We start from the raw sequence: 15,502 nt of genomic DNA on the forward strand, positions 1-15,502 counted from the left end.
TGCTTTAATTTTTTTTGATGTTTTAATTTTACACTGCTTCTTGATGGGAAAAAAATACCGTTCAAACAAAGCAATGGCTTGAAAAGTGTTATGGAGACTCCGCTCCATCAGAAACAACAATAAAATGTTAGTTTGCTGACTTCAAACGTGGTCGTAGAGACACCGATGATGCAGAACGCAGTGGACGTCCAAATGAGGCGGTAACACCAGAAAACATAAAAAAATCAATAAAAAACGTTCTGAATGATCTAAAAGTGAAGTTGCGTGAGTTATCTGACATCGTACAGATATCAAAAGAACATATTAACTTTATATTACGTGAGCATTTGACTATGAGAAAGCTCTGTTCAAAGTGGGTACCGTATTTGCTCACATTTAAACTTAACAAACCGGAATTTTTGCGTCGATATGTGACAATGAATGAAAAATGGATTCATCACTTCACTCCGGAATGACAACAATCGGCTGGAAAGGTTATGGTCTCGGTATTTTGGGATGTGCGTGGTGTAATATTTATCGACTATCTTGAGAAAGGAAATAACACTAATAGTGAATATTATATAGCGTTATTAGAGCGTTTGAAGGCAATGAAACGACCGCATATGGCAAAGAAAAAAATTTTGTTTCATAAAGACAACGCAAAACATTGGCAAAACTAGATGAATTAAACTTCGAATTGCTCCCACATCCCCCGTATTCGCCAGATTTGGCTCCCTGTGACTACTGGCTGTTCGTAGACCTGAAAAAAAATGCTCACTGGTAAGAAATTTCGCACGAATGAAGAGGTTATCGCTAAAACTGAGGCCTATTTTGAGGCAAAAGATAAATCGATCTACAAAAGTGGTATTGAAATGTGAGAGCGGCGCTGGAATGATTGTGTTGCTCTTGATGGAGATAACGTTGATGAATAAAGGTTATTTTGAACCAAAAAATCGTGTTCTCTTTTTAGGCCCGGGGCTTTTCAGCCCCTTGCACCGAAGCGAAGTAATAAGTGTTGCCGAATTCACACAATTCACTAGTACGAGCTAGATAATCGATATTCGGAAGTGTGAAAGAAGCATATCAGTTTTTTTTCGTATCCACGTCCTCCAGTTATGTCTCGGACATTACCCACTCACCTTTTCTGTTGTACGGTTAATATTTGTTATTTTCATTTACCCTTTGAATATTTCGTAGTATTTTTGGTTAGATACTTTTAAAAAGTAAGGCTAGAATCAACATGACATATCGATGATGCGAATTTACTTTTTGTATGTCATTAACACTCCTAATACCAAGCCTAAAAAAGGTACGCGAAGCACCAAGCCTCAAAAAAAGTTGGAACGGTAACTTTGAGCTACCATAGCTCAGTTGTTACTTGACCAATTTCGATAAATTTTTCACCCTCGAATTTTGTGAAGTTTGTAGATTATTTTAAGTATATCATTATTGGCAATCTTTTAGGAAAAACTAATGAAAATCAGATTTTTCCCGTTCCAAGTTTTTTTTTCGAGCTCAAAACGTGCCCTATCTGCATTAATGCGGCACCTGCATCGCGAATCGGATATTGAGAACTTCAACTTTACCGAGTCATAACTTTGTTGTTAGTCAACCGATCTTCAAAATTTGTTCACCATTGGAAAGGTAATACTTCCAGAAATAAAATGCACTGAAAAACACGAAAAATAAGGTTATCTACCCAAAGTTTTAATGAAAACTGTAGATAGATGACCTAAGAAAAGATGAGACTTTTTACTATGATCGTAAATATCTCGAAATTCAAAGCGATGACCTATATATTTTTATACATCATTCGATTGCTAGTGATACCAGCTACAATTTTCGCTCAATTACCATTCCTGCACAATCAGAAGAAAACATTGAGAAATCGATGAATTTATAAATATATATGAATTTTTCATTTTTTTTCACATGTTTGTATATAACTCGAAAATTAAAGCGATGACATGTACATTTTTTTGATTCAAAATATTGAAATCATTACCAGAAACAATGTATTGATGATCAAAATTATATATCCGTTCAAAGAATATCAAGAAATTTGGTACAAATACAGAGAATTTGTGTTATTGGGAAAATTTTGCCAAACAACATGAAATCAAAACTTTTAAATTTTATGGCATATATTTTTTTATTATTTTAGTTGGAAATTTATTATAAACAAAATTTACAAAAAAAAAACTGAAACTTGGATTTCACTGAAAATTTTAAAATTTTTAGTAAATAACCTAAAACTCTTAAAATATTTTTGTATTGGACAAACGATCTAAACAATTTTTATGCACAACACAAACGCATTTGATAACTACTAAAATTCTGGTTTTGTTGTAGGTTTGCCGTAGAATCTCAAAAAATAGATAAAAGATAGGAAATTTTAAAATTTCCGAGTTAAATTGCATTGCACAGTGGTCCGGATCCACAATTTAGGGGGACAAAAACATTTGTGGCTTAACCTTATACTTTAGAGCTATGATGTCTTCGAAACGAATGATCAGTGAAGATAAACCATATGTCGATGTACATGGTATTAGGGTGGCTCTTATTATTAAGGTGATCCAAAACTTATTTTCCGGATGTATTGAGATAGAGGACTGCATTTTTCGGCAAAACTGTAGATAAACTTATATCGAGCAGCTTTGCTGAGGACATCATAGTAGTATCTGCTACGGTTTTAGTGTTACAGCTATTTTTAAAGAGCAACTTAGGGTGTTCCTCAAAAAATCAGATTTTTTGCTCTAGCATTTATATTTTTCTCTTTTCGTATAGGTATCTTTGAACATCTTTTAGAGTTTGTTAAAACCAATTTTTTAATGACTGGCGTGTTCAGGTAGCGTTTTCTGAACCGAAGTTATGAGCAAACCTAGTTCAAAAACAGGTTATTTTTAAACTACTATATCTAACATTGAGGAAAACGAAAAAAATCCGTTTCTTGTATTTGACAAAAAATATTTTCGAGCATGTTTATAAAAAAAAGCGGAGGAGATATTTTTTAATTTTTTTTTAAATTATGTTCATACATTCGATTTTTTCATTGAAAAATATTCGTATCAGTCATTTATTAGCTATATAAGGTATTTTTGTCATCTAAAGTGTCAAATTAATTCAAGTGCATATTCGGGAAGAAATCGTTCTGCATTATTCGGGGAATGCAGAATGGTGTCGCTTTTGTAAAATCTCTAACGCCTCTCGGTGGTTGGAGGTTCTATCAACCGTGCATTTTGGCACCTGCAGATCGTTCAGCATCCTTTCGGGGATGCAGGACGACTTATTTCTTTATGTTTTATGCTGTTTTCCCACCTCACCCAATTCTCAATTCCCTTCCATGTTCCTTTTATCCTTCCCTTCCCATCAGGAAGTTGATGAGAAGCTACGCAAGGCACGAATCTCCAAATAACTAGGGAAACATGCCACTTGAGCCAATTAGTTCTGATAACATAGGTGCAGGGTTTCATTCAGTAAAAAGCATTCAAACGAAGAGGTTGTTTTTCGATACGAAGACAACTGTAAGCTGCGAATAGATTGGTTGGTTGTTGCCAATCTCAAAGGCTGCTGCAAAGCCAATATTCGGGGCGATTCCAGTTTCATAAGTGCCTGAAATAGTGGAACTCACTTCACTGAGAAAGATGGCCTAACCGATTTGAGAACTGTTTCAATTTGTAGGTTACACTAGTTCATGCACTAGCTTTCATGTTTTTCAAAAATCAAACAAAACTGTTTGAAGAATACATTTTTATATGAGAATAAGAGAGATATGAGAAAGGCATCATTACACAACTAGGTGGATAAAAACAAGTTTTACTTAATTTCGTATGATTTTTGTGCTAAATTCAGAATTCTACTTTTTCTAAATTGTTTACTAATAGAAAATTCAAATAATTTTCGAATTCTATACATTCCGAAATAATTCTAAGTTTGTGATATTTAAATTCTAATATTCTATCGATTATAATTGATGTCGTTTAGGATAGCGGAAAATTTAAGATATATTTTTTTGTTCTTAATTGCTAGTAAAACAAAAATCAAGCAATACTTTTTTTTAAATTTTAGTTGGTTTCTTTGGCCATGGGTTAGTATATGGAATTTGTATAAATTTACGTTCTATTTCTTTTTGTACAAAGCCATTGAAATAATATAAAATTTTCGTGTTGTCACAAAATTTATTTTATTAATAGAAACAAATTCTACGTCTCTTTGAAACAGATGAAATCAAAACGGATTCCAATATTTTCACTTTGATTTGCAGAAACGTTGGAACGCAATATATATTAGAAATTTTGAAATTTCCGATCTTCTACCGATTTTCTGAGATTTTACGAAAAACCTAAAACAAAAAAACCTAATTTTAGTAGTTAACAATTCCGTTTGGGTTGTGCATAAAAATTGTTTAGATCTTTTGTCCAATACAAAAACATTATTATTTTTAGAGTTTGGGTATATTTACCAAAATTTTTAAGATTTTCAGTGAAATCCAAGTTTCAGTTTTTTTGTAAATTTTGATCATAATAAATTTCCAACTAAAATAATAAAAAAATATATGTCATAAAATTTCAAAGTTTTGATTTGTTTTTTTTTTTTGAAAAATTGTCCCAATAATAGAAATTCTCTGTATTTGTACCAAATTTCTTGAGATTCTTTGAACGGATATATTATTTTGATCATCAATACATTGTTTCTTGTAATGATTCCAATATTCTGAATCACAAAAATGTACATGTCATCGCTTTTATTTTTGAGTTATATACAAACATGTGAAAAAAATTGAAAAATTCATATATTGTTAAAAATTCATCGATTGTTTAATGTTTTCTTTTGATTGTGAAGGAAAGATAGTTGAGCGAAAATTGTAGCTGGTATCACTAGCAATCGAATGATGTATAAAAATATATAGGTCATCGCCTTGAATTTCTAGATATTTACGATCATTGTAAAAAGTCTCATTTTTTCTTAGGTCATCTATCTACAGTTTTCATTATAACTTTGGGTAGACAACCCTATTTTTAGTTTTTTTCAGTGCATTGTATTTGTGGTAGTAGTACCTTTCCAATGGTGAACAAATTTTGACGATCGGTTGACTAACAACAAAGTTATGACTCGGTAAATTTGAAGTATTCAATATTTTCTATGCGACGTTTATGCCAAAGGAAAGAAAATTGCAAAGCAGATAGGGCATATTGGGCGCGTAAAAAAAACTTGGAACGGGAAAAATCAAATTTTCATTGGTTTTCCTTTGCCAATCGTCTGCTACAAAGTTTTGGAATCAATCTTCTTCACAAAATTCGAAGGTATAAAATTTATTGAGATTCGTTGAAAAACAGCTGAGCTATGACAGCTCAAAGTTACCGTTCCAACTTTTTTTGAGGCTTGGTATTTGGAGTGTTAAGAATGCTTGTGCAAGAAGCTGTAGAAGAAATCATTCTTTTCTTTAGTTTTTTTAAATGTAATTTTTTGATGCTGTTTGCTTCCAATATTTTCATTATTTTTAGACCATGTCCACTTTCATGCTACTTTTTCGTGGTTAGTGTTGGTAAATATCAAAAAAGAACCGGAATTTTCGTTTTAAAACTCCCGCGCTTGTCCAATCGGTAAACTTTTATTCTCTCAACGTTGGCAGCACTTTTATACACATTCTGTCAAATTTTGACGCATATCGCATATCGCCACACGAAAATTTTTCAACTTCTTTGTATAGACGCCAAACAAAAACTAATCGTACGAAATGCGTCAAAATTTGACAGAATGTGTATAAAAGTGTTGCCAACGTTGAGAGAATAAAAGTTTACCGATTGGACAAGCGCGGGAATTTTAAAATGAAAATTCCGGTTATTTTTTTATCATAAGGTATAGTTAGTTTAATAATTGTTTTTTTTTGGTTTTGTTTATTATTTGTATTGTAATTTATATAGCACTATTTGTTAGTTTTAGAAGTAGACCTGCTTTGTTATTGGTGGCTTTTGAAGGTTCACTATATAAGACATATTTATTACAAGTTTGTTTAAACGAAAAACGAGTTTTAGTATTAGTTTTATCATTGACATTTTCATCATTTTTTAATCTGTAATTTTTTTCCATTTGTTAAACTTTGCTTAATTTTCTATTATTTGGTTACTATTGTTCTAATTGTAAACTCAAAAGGCTTGATATCAGAATGCATTTCACTAAAAGTTTGTGTGATGCTTTGCTTTTAACCCATTTACAGCTCGTTTAGTTTTACATTATATTTAAAGCACACGAAAGCTATACTTCAGTGATCGAGTAACATTTTTTTAACGACAATCAAGAAACGGAACAATTCGCAGAAGATGGCTAACCATCTTCTTGGACATCAGAGAATGGAAAATGTGTTAGAGGCACCTCAATCAAATCCCGTAACTTTTCGCACTTCGAGACCGCCCGACGTTGTTTGGCGGTCATTAATTTTTTGATTGATGGATTTTGATAGTGCTCCTGACATGGTGATGACAGCGAAGCGCTGCTGTTCGAAGGGGTCTTCCATTGCCGGTGTCTGCGTTTTTTTTTTTTCAGAAACTATTGGCGTTGGTTTCAAATTGGTGCACATGCAAAAGCCTGCTTTGGTTCGCGAGCAATTATTAGTATTGCCATAAATTAGTAGAAATTTAAAAACACTCAACAAGCAAACAGACCCGGAGCCGCCAGCTAATCGATCTTGGAAGCAGCTGACGGGTGGCTGGTAGTTAACGAAACCGACCGACAGGCCTACTTGATGTGAAAGAAAAGCAATCGCAATCGAAGGTGTGAAGAAAGCAGAGCTCTTTGGGGACGTTGAAATACCGCCAGTGGATGACGACTTCTATCAGCACCAGAAATGCGACCATGAATAATTACCACCACCGCACAGCTGTTGGTTGGAGTCCACGACCGTTGGAGACCGACCGAGCCGGAGGTGAAGGCGAACGAGACCGCCTAGAAACTGGGACGCTGGGAGTTGCTCCCAGAGTGAAAAAAAAGCATTCTTCCTCGTCGTGTTTAACAAGATGCGAAAATTGCATCGACCTCTGGTACGTGTTTGTTGTGTTCGCTTACTACCAAATCCCGTCCCCCGTCGGCTTCCCATCGTCGCAGCGCCGCTGTATGTCTATCTCTTTCTCTCTCTATCTCTATCTCTCCCCGGTTCGATTGCACCAGGTGGTAATTCACGCGCGGATGGCTTATGGGCAATGGCTTGTGGATAGAAAAGAACCCATTTGAATACGATGTTGTTCGCAAGTGGCGTGCGGAGGGGGGGGGGGGGGGGGGAAGGGGGAGGGGCTGGCCCTCCGGCTCGACCGAGAAAACATTCTTCCGAGTCGCATCCCAACCGAAACTCGGAACGCGCTTCATGTCTGACGAGAAAAGCCAAGTAAACATGAAATAAGCATGAAATTGTACCGTTCCGTTGTATGGAAACTGACGAACATCGGTCGGTCGGTTTCCCGGGCGGGCTGAAGCTCCTTCGGCTGGGGGGCTCTAATGTTCTTATTTACGACAGAGGTGAGGCTCTCTGTGGCTCTGTGAGGTGCGGGCAAGCAGTGATTCGATTCTTATACTTTGAAGAATTCGCGGATTCGCGTACAAATCGGTGTAGTCTTTCTCTTTGTGTCGATTTCCTTTCGGTTCGGGCTATTGTACCGGTTGGGAACATCATCGCCAGGCCCTGGTAGCTCACAGGAATAATGAGACACCCTGGCAAATAGAAGAGCTGTATAAATTACATAATACACGGTTTTCCACTAAAAGTCACGCTTCCTGTCGCAAAGCCAGGGAGGACGAAACGAGACCGTCAACAGTCTTATTCTTGCAGGAAAAGAATTACGCGTTTCTATCGGTGTCCTACTTTTGGTACCATTTGCTACTGAAACGGAAAAGTTTGTCTTTTTTCTCGCTATACTCACCAGGTCGAACGATTGCTGGGAGTTCAACATTTCCCGATCGGGATTGTGCAAACTGTCAGAATTTGTACTCAAGAATTTGAGAATAAAAGCCAATTTAAGCCTACCTGTAAATGAAAATGGAAAAAAAACATCGTTAATTTTCTTTATCAGTTAAGTGGTACAAAAAGAGAGCGGGTCATTTCGCCGAATGGGTCAATTCGCCGAAAAGAGTTATTTCACCGAAAAGGACAATACACCGCAAGGGAAAATTAAAGCACAAAACATTTTTTATTAACAATCTACAAATTCTGGCTATTCTTAAAAAATATGTATATGTTTTATTTATCCTAGATAATTGATGTGGCGCAGCCATATAACCAAAGCCAAGGCGACGCCAGCTAAGTTGACCGCCGACTCGCCGTCGGAAGCGGCAGCCTCTCGTATACAAACCTGTAACCGCCTCGTTTGACCGGTCTACTCAAAGCTAGGTTTCTTTGCTTTAGTAGCGGTTTGTAGATATCCTCCAACAATTTTTCATGTTATTCTAAGGTTCTGGAGGATAGCTACGTTGATAGAGTATAAGCTTGCGGTGCATTTAATTGTCAAATAATGTACGGGAATTGAAAATGCGTACAATTTTCTACAAAAATACATAGAAGCAAAATTAATAAAAAAACTCACAGATAAGATAATTTTTTTTGGAGAAAGATACGCTCAGATACATGACTCGAACCTGCGTTCTTATGCAATCCGTTCATACGCGTTCATCGTCCCGGGTTGGTGGTTCAATGCATAGAACGCTGATCATACAAGCCCGTGGTCGTATGTTCGAGCCCCGATCTGGAAGGATTCTTAGTGTCAGTAGGATCCATAGTACTAGCCATGCAATGATTCTGTACACTAAGAATCGGCTGCGAAGTCTGTTCAAACAGAAAGGTCAAATTCCACAAAAGGAATGTAATGCCAAGACTTTGCTTCATACGCGTTACCATTTCGCCACCCTAAGCAGTGTGATAGACACGGCTCTACCACACGACTGGGTCTGGTAAGCGTACATCGAACATAGTCCAAATCCCAGTCGCCTCACGACCGGTATCATATATCCAAACATCTAGGCGGCGGCTAGGACTTAGGTTCGAGTCCTGTCTCTGAGCGTATTTTTACCCAAAAAACTCTTTTCTGTGAGTTTTTCATTCATTTGGTTTCTCCAATATATGTTTCCACTCAGTCATTCCAAAAACTGAACTTAGTTCTGGCGACTTTACGTCAAATCAACTAAAAATCAATAAATCCTTACAAAAGGAATTTTTTCGTTGTAGGGCTTTGGAGGATAATTACAAGTAGTTAGAGGATAAATTCTAAGTGGTTTCAATAAAACATATAACTATTGAAATCTCGGATAATACAGATCGATTTTTGTAATAAATAAATTGAAGATTTTGAACAAAATCATTTATCATGATAATATATATCAAGACGTGCATTAGTTTCTGACTAAATTGTGGAAAAATTGATAAAATAGAAATTCGATAATTATCAAATTTCGCCTGTTCTCAGTTACTGAAATATAGATGTTTTCAATGTTATCGTTTGCTGGTGGTTTTTTCATCCATTGAACTTCTATCCTATTGTTTTCGTGGTAAGAAAATGAGAAAATCTGCATGTGACTTTAACCGATATTTAAAATAACAATTATCTGGTATCTACATGTGATATGAACACTGCACTACATTTTATCTGTGAATCACGTAACTTCTACTGGATTATGTATTATACAGCTTCTAAAATCCAATCCATTAAAACCTATGTGAAAAGTAGGGTGGAAAATATTCACATAACTTTTCACGTAACCATGATGTAATTATTTTTTTGAGTGTATATCGGCTGGTTAACAGCGATGTCAGATCCACAGAAATCTCCGTAGATTCGCGCATTCGGAAACTTTCTACGTATCCGTAGATGAAATGTCGATCTATGAAAATGACACTACAACTATCTGGCATCGCTGCTGGTTAATAGACTTAGAGAAACATATAATGAAATAATATTCTCTTGCCCTTGCCCTTGAGAAACATCTCGTCTTCGACTCGTTAAAAAATTAGGAACTTTTGCATAGCAACTGGAAGCCTCACACAGACGTAAAGTTTGACTCTACTTGAGTGAAACTAACACACCTAACAAACTTTATGGATTTTTTCGATGTTAAGTAACCCATGTTGCATCAATTTGAAGCTAATCACATTAAATTACCTATTGCGGAAGGGTTTTTCAAAGATATTACAACTTTTGGTGGATATTTTTACAAAGTTGTCCAAAATAACATCAATCCTAAAGTGGGCCAAAATACCTCTGTTACCCTAAACACTGTCCCAGTAAGTATGGACGCACTTTGATTTCGCTGTAAATAATTCACAAGTGTTAGATATTCAAATTTTATTCGATATACTGATAATATTAGACTACAACAACAGAATATTATTCTCAACATTTGCTACTTAGCCATTGTAGACGAGCTGGCGCATCCTCATTAAATTCCGTACAGACTTCTTGGCGACAAGTTCTGACACTTTTTTCCAATATTTTTTTGAACTGTTGAATGGTTTCTGCTGCCGAGACATGTTTCCTAAGATGTGCCTTTGTTAATGCCCAAAATTCCTCAATTGGTCGAAGTTGTGGGCAATTTGGTGAATTCATGTCTTTTGGGACGAAAGTGACATTTCTGGTAGTATATCATTCTACCGTTGATTTCGAGTAGTGGCAAGAAGCAAGATTTGGCCAGAAGACAACAGGATCCTTGTGGCTTCGAATCATGGGTAGAATGAGTTTGTATATTTCGCTGTTCATTGAAACAGTGGTGATGAAAGGTTTCGAAATCTTACCGCAGCTACAAATTGCTTGCCAGACTAAAGCTTTCTTACCAAATTTTTCGACTTCAATCGATGTCTCGGACTGGTTCAACACTTGCCCTTCTCGCACCGTATAACATTGTGGTCCCGGCAAGGATTTGTAATCGAGTTGCACGTAGGTTTCGTCGTCCATGATTATGCAGTTCAAACTTCCAGCAAGAATCGTATTGTACAGCTTTCGAACCCTCGCACCCACTTGGAAAAAACCTTTTTCATGCTCAATTTTTCATGAAGGATAGTAAATACACTTCCATATGATATCTGTGTCATCTCAGCAATCTTACGGAGCTTCACTTTACGATCTTTCATTATAATTTTTGTCACTTCACTCACATTTTCCGGTGTAACGGCTTCCACAGGTCTACCCGAGCGTTCCGCGTCATTTGTGTCGGTACGACCACGTTTAAACTCGGCGAACCACCGACAAATCGTTGCTTTTGATGGACAAGAGTCCGGATAACATTTTTCAATCCATTGTTTCGCTTGCACGGTGTTTTTACCCATTAAAAAACAATGTTTTATCAAAACACGAAACTCGGTTTTTTTCCATTTTTTAAACAAACTACAAAACGACTTTACTCCAACCTCGATAACTCAGCTGTTTCTGGTCGGATCGACTTAAAATTTTGACCCGTTTTGAGCAAAGGTTAGTACTCTAGAAAAACGTGGTTACTGGTTTACTACGAGCGCCATCTCTGCTTTAGTATCGGGACTTATTGATCCATGTGTTATTATAAATAGATTCATATAACGACATTTATATAGGTGTTTTATGTTATGTATGTTATAAATATTCTGATTTCACTTATCATAAAGCCGTTTATTTAAATTTTACTGACACCGACTTCAGTTACAAAAGTCTAGCTCTTGTTTCTGTGATTTTGATTGTCGACCCCGCAAGCTATTGAAAAAAACCTTTAAGGTGCAGAAATGTGCAGAATTGCATAGTGGTTTCTGAAAAGTAGAGAAAAAATGCTATAAAATCAAATACTATTGAACAGTGGCAGCCCTTTCCTACCTATATAGAACTCTAATCGTAAAACATCGTCATTGCGCCATATATTTTGTATTGAAGGATGAAAAGAAAGTTTACAATACCCTATCTTTGAGCGGATATGGAGAGATTATTTTTTATTCAAAAATTTTTATGCTTTAAACTGTAATCCTTCACTTATATGAGAATTCAAAAAAATTAACACAGTGCAGGAAAAAAATGAATTTTTTTTTTTGGATTTCTGCCATCACTGTGCCTCGGCCTGATCGATGCTTCTTGTTTCGGACTACGTTTTGGTTGTTTCTGCTTCTTATAGGTTCGAAGATTCAAACGTTCTTAAGCACGAAGAACATTTGACTTCGAAGTGCCCACTTTTTTGGCCACATACCGAACTGAAACCTCCTTCTTTTGCTCGAACGCCTTCAGTATATGTTTATCCAACTGAGGGTTGACAGGACCTTTTTTTCGACCCGTTTTCGGTTTATCCTCAAAGGTATCCTTACCGAACTTCCTGATTGCATTTCGCACGGCTTTTTCACTTACTCCTTCCATTTTTGCTATCTTTCTCAGTGACAGTCCGCGTTCTGTGCACCATTTGTACACAAATTTTCGACGTTGTTCTGCTGAAAGTTCACGCATTTCGAAACAAACTAATGAAAACGAATAAACAACTGCACAAGTGGTTAGAGCAGAGTGTAAACAACAGGACGCATCCATATAAATTGACAGATTCTGAACCATTGCGAAATGGCAGCGGTTTTTGGTTGCGTCCATACTTTCTGGGACAGTCTTTACAAGTTACTTACTAATTGCGATATTTTTTCATTGCGTTCATGACATTCAATTTAAATTAGCTGCACATTATCTTTTCTCTCAGGGAAACCGTAATTGTCTAAGAATTAAAAGTTCTTATACTGAGCGATCTATCCCTTGCTGCGAAATGTTTTGTGAATAGTTTAAACTTTAAGTTAAAATTTGAATTTTGATATTTATTTTCTAAAATGTAGTTGAATTTCACTCAACAGACCAACCATTCTAAAATTCGACAAATAGAAAGTTTGTTTAGCACTGAAAAAATGTTAATAAATAGTATGATAAGTGCAATACAGCAAGCTAAAGAACAAGTTATACTTATTACTTTTACTTCAATTGATAGCTCTCGTTGAGGCAAAATACGGTTTATTCATAGACTAAATTATTCATTTATTAAACAACCTGATTCAGCATTTATTCATTTATTAAACAACCTGATATTGTATATTTCTATCGCCGTAACCGTAATTGTTCAAATCAAGAAATTGTAGTACGTAATTTGGAAATGTTGATAAAATTCTGGAACTAGTTCTGCGGGCACATCTATATTTATAAAAATGCAGAGATCATTCCTTGTAATCGCATCACGTAAGAACGGATGGACGGATTTACATTATTCTTTTTTTTGTTTGATCAGTTTTTACCCCCACCGGGTTCGTACATCAAAAAAATTAGGAAAATTTGCAGGAAAAGTGGGCAAAATGCATACTTGATTCATGTTATTTTTCATTTCGAGTCATGTGCTTAATTGGATATTACAATTATTGCTTGCCAAATGACTCAATAACGGAATGCATATGACTGTTCTAGAAAACCGCTGTAGGCAGGAGAAAAAGTTCTGATATCGTTTACCAGTTGATGGATTGTGCGTAATGAAGTTAGATAAATAATATTGGTCATCGTGAGCGCGAGTTTAACAAATCAGAAAATTTTTGATTGAATCAATGAAAAGATTGTTCTGTAGAAGCGCTAATAGACTTTCCTTCCCTTCTAATGATTTAGCGTACATAATAAGTGGCCATTAGATATCAATGTTCAATATGATTATCATAATGGATTTATATTGCCATTTTATATTTCATATACTGAGAAGAATGTTCAAATTGGCAAGATCAATATCAAATTAAAATTTAAGCGACGTCTCTCTATGCAACCAAAAGTTCCACAGTTCCTGACAGGCCCGTGTGGGGTTTCAAGAGAGGGTTCAGAAGAAGGGGGCAGGTGTTCAAGAGGGGGGGTTCAAGGGGGTGAAGATTCAAGGGTGGAGAAGGCGCACAAATTTGAAGGAAAAGTCAAGTTATTTGCACTTTTATATAATAGGTAATGATGAAAAATCTGCCTTTAGGCGGAGAGGGGGGGAGCCCCCCCCCCCCTCTGCGCTCGGGCCTGGTACCTGAACAATATCTACTTTATTAGAGCCCTAAAGTACGCGTGGCACTTTTTGGCAACTTGAATATACAGAACAAGTTCTGAGAAAACTTTCTCAGTGCTTAAAACCGAAAGCAAGAATCACATCTGGAAGGGAAAGCGTGGCATCTTATATCCATTATGTCGAAGCCATTAGAGAGAAATTCTTTATTGACTTAAAGGATGGGATGACAATCTGAGCATTTGCTCATTTTTTTTTCTTAACATTTCACATTTTCACATTAATTTTTGTTAATATTTCTATTTGGGCGAAAGCGAATGTGTGTCGAATTCCGTTGATTGTAGGTTAAGTAATCAGAAAAATAATGAAGATAAACGTTAACTACTTAGCCGTTTGACAATTCTGCTGTCCGAAAACATAAATTCGAACACATAATTTTTGGGAGAGACGAAGTTCGACGGGTCAGCTAGTTTCACATATATTTATATAAATAGGGATTTTTTTGAAAACAAAACGTTCTCATCCGAGTTAGCATCAGATTGCGATTCTAAACCGTATTTACAGCTTATTTTTTCGTGCAGTGTATATCGATAAATATTCCATATATTTGGAGTTGTTTGGTTCAGTGTACTGATTGGGAAAGCTGTCATATGTGCATTGAAGAATTTTTAGTGTGTTAGTAACCTCTTTTGCCACCGCACTTTACTGTGATGTCCCTCGTGAATCACAAGAGTAATCCATATTAGGTTTTTTATCGCGACGACACAAATGAACAAGTATTCATCCTCGACAGTTCAGCGGTACTGTTTACAAACAAGCTTAAACAAAAATCGAAGAGCACATCTAAAACAATCATCTTTACACTTTGCAACTAGTCACTTTTATTTGATAAATATCAAAAACGAATCGTATTCAATCGTGAACAAATGTTTTATAACTTTATTTAGGCGATACGGACCGTAAATGGTCTGATCAAATTTGTCAATAAACAAACAAAAGAAATTTCTGTTTACAAACAGTGCTGCTGAACTGTCAAAATGTGTTCATACGATTGAGGTTAGCAGTGACGGTAAAAAACCTCATGTTTGACTCTCACTCAATACCAGGGTTGCCAATCATTTCTAAGAGTATTTTCTAGCAATTCACGGAACAATTTATTTTCGATTTTTTGAAATTTTTTGCTGAAGGAGGCTTTAAGCCGTGCCTAATGATTAGAAAAAAAGTCAATTTCGAGATCCCTTTCGCTAAAATCGCATATTACTGAACGGTGCCTACGGAAAATTGTAGTCATCATTCCGAGATAGACTGTGTGACTTCGTACGGTTTATGATTGGCTGTATCTCATCTGAAAATTGCACCGTTTCCTCAAGTTTCAAATCCTAATTTCCGCTTCGATTGTAGCTTTCGAATTAGGCCATGCACTGGCTAAGCGAGAGTTGGTTGTGTGTTTGGGGTCCCAGAAATAATTCGTACTGATAGCTGGTCGTTTTTTTTTCTCGACCCTTTCAACATTCACGCGTATTTTCATCCGACCATCCATCTATCGATGGCG

At 36.1% G+C, this 15,502-nt stretch overlaps 1 protein-coding gene across 1 annotated transcript in view; it reads right to left on the reverse strand.

Moving 5' to 3' along the window:
• LOC131432501 (tetratricopeptide repeat protein 28) overlaps positions 1-15,502 on the reverse strand; it is a 463,091-nt gene that overhangs the window by 72,911 nt on the left and 374,678 nt on the right. The gene's annotated exons all lie outside the window — the stretch shown is intronic.

This window comes from Malaya genurostris, chromosome 2, assembly GCF_030247185.1.
Source record: "Malaya genurostris strain Urasoe2022 chromosome 2, Malgen_1.1, whole genome shotgun sequence".
In the NCBI taxonomy this organism is placed as follows: Eukaryota; Metazoa; Arthropoda; class Insecta; order Diptera; family Culicidae; genus Malaya; species Malaya genurostris.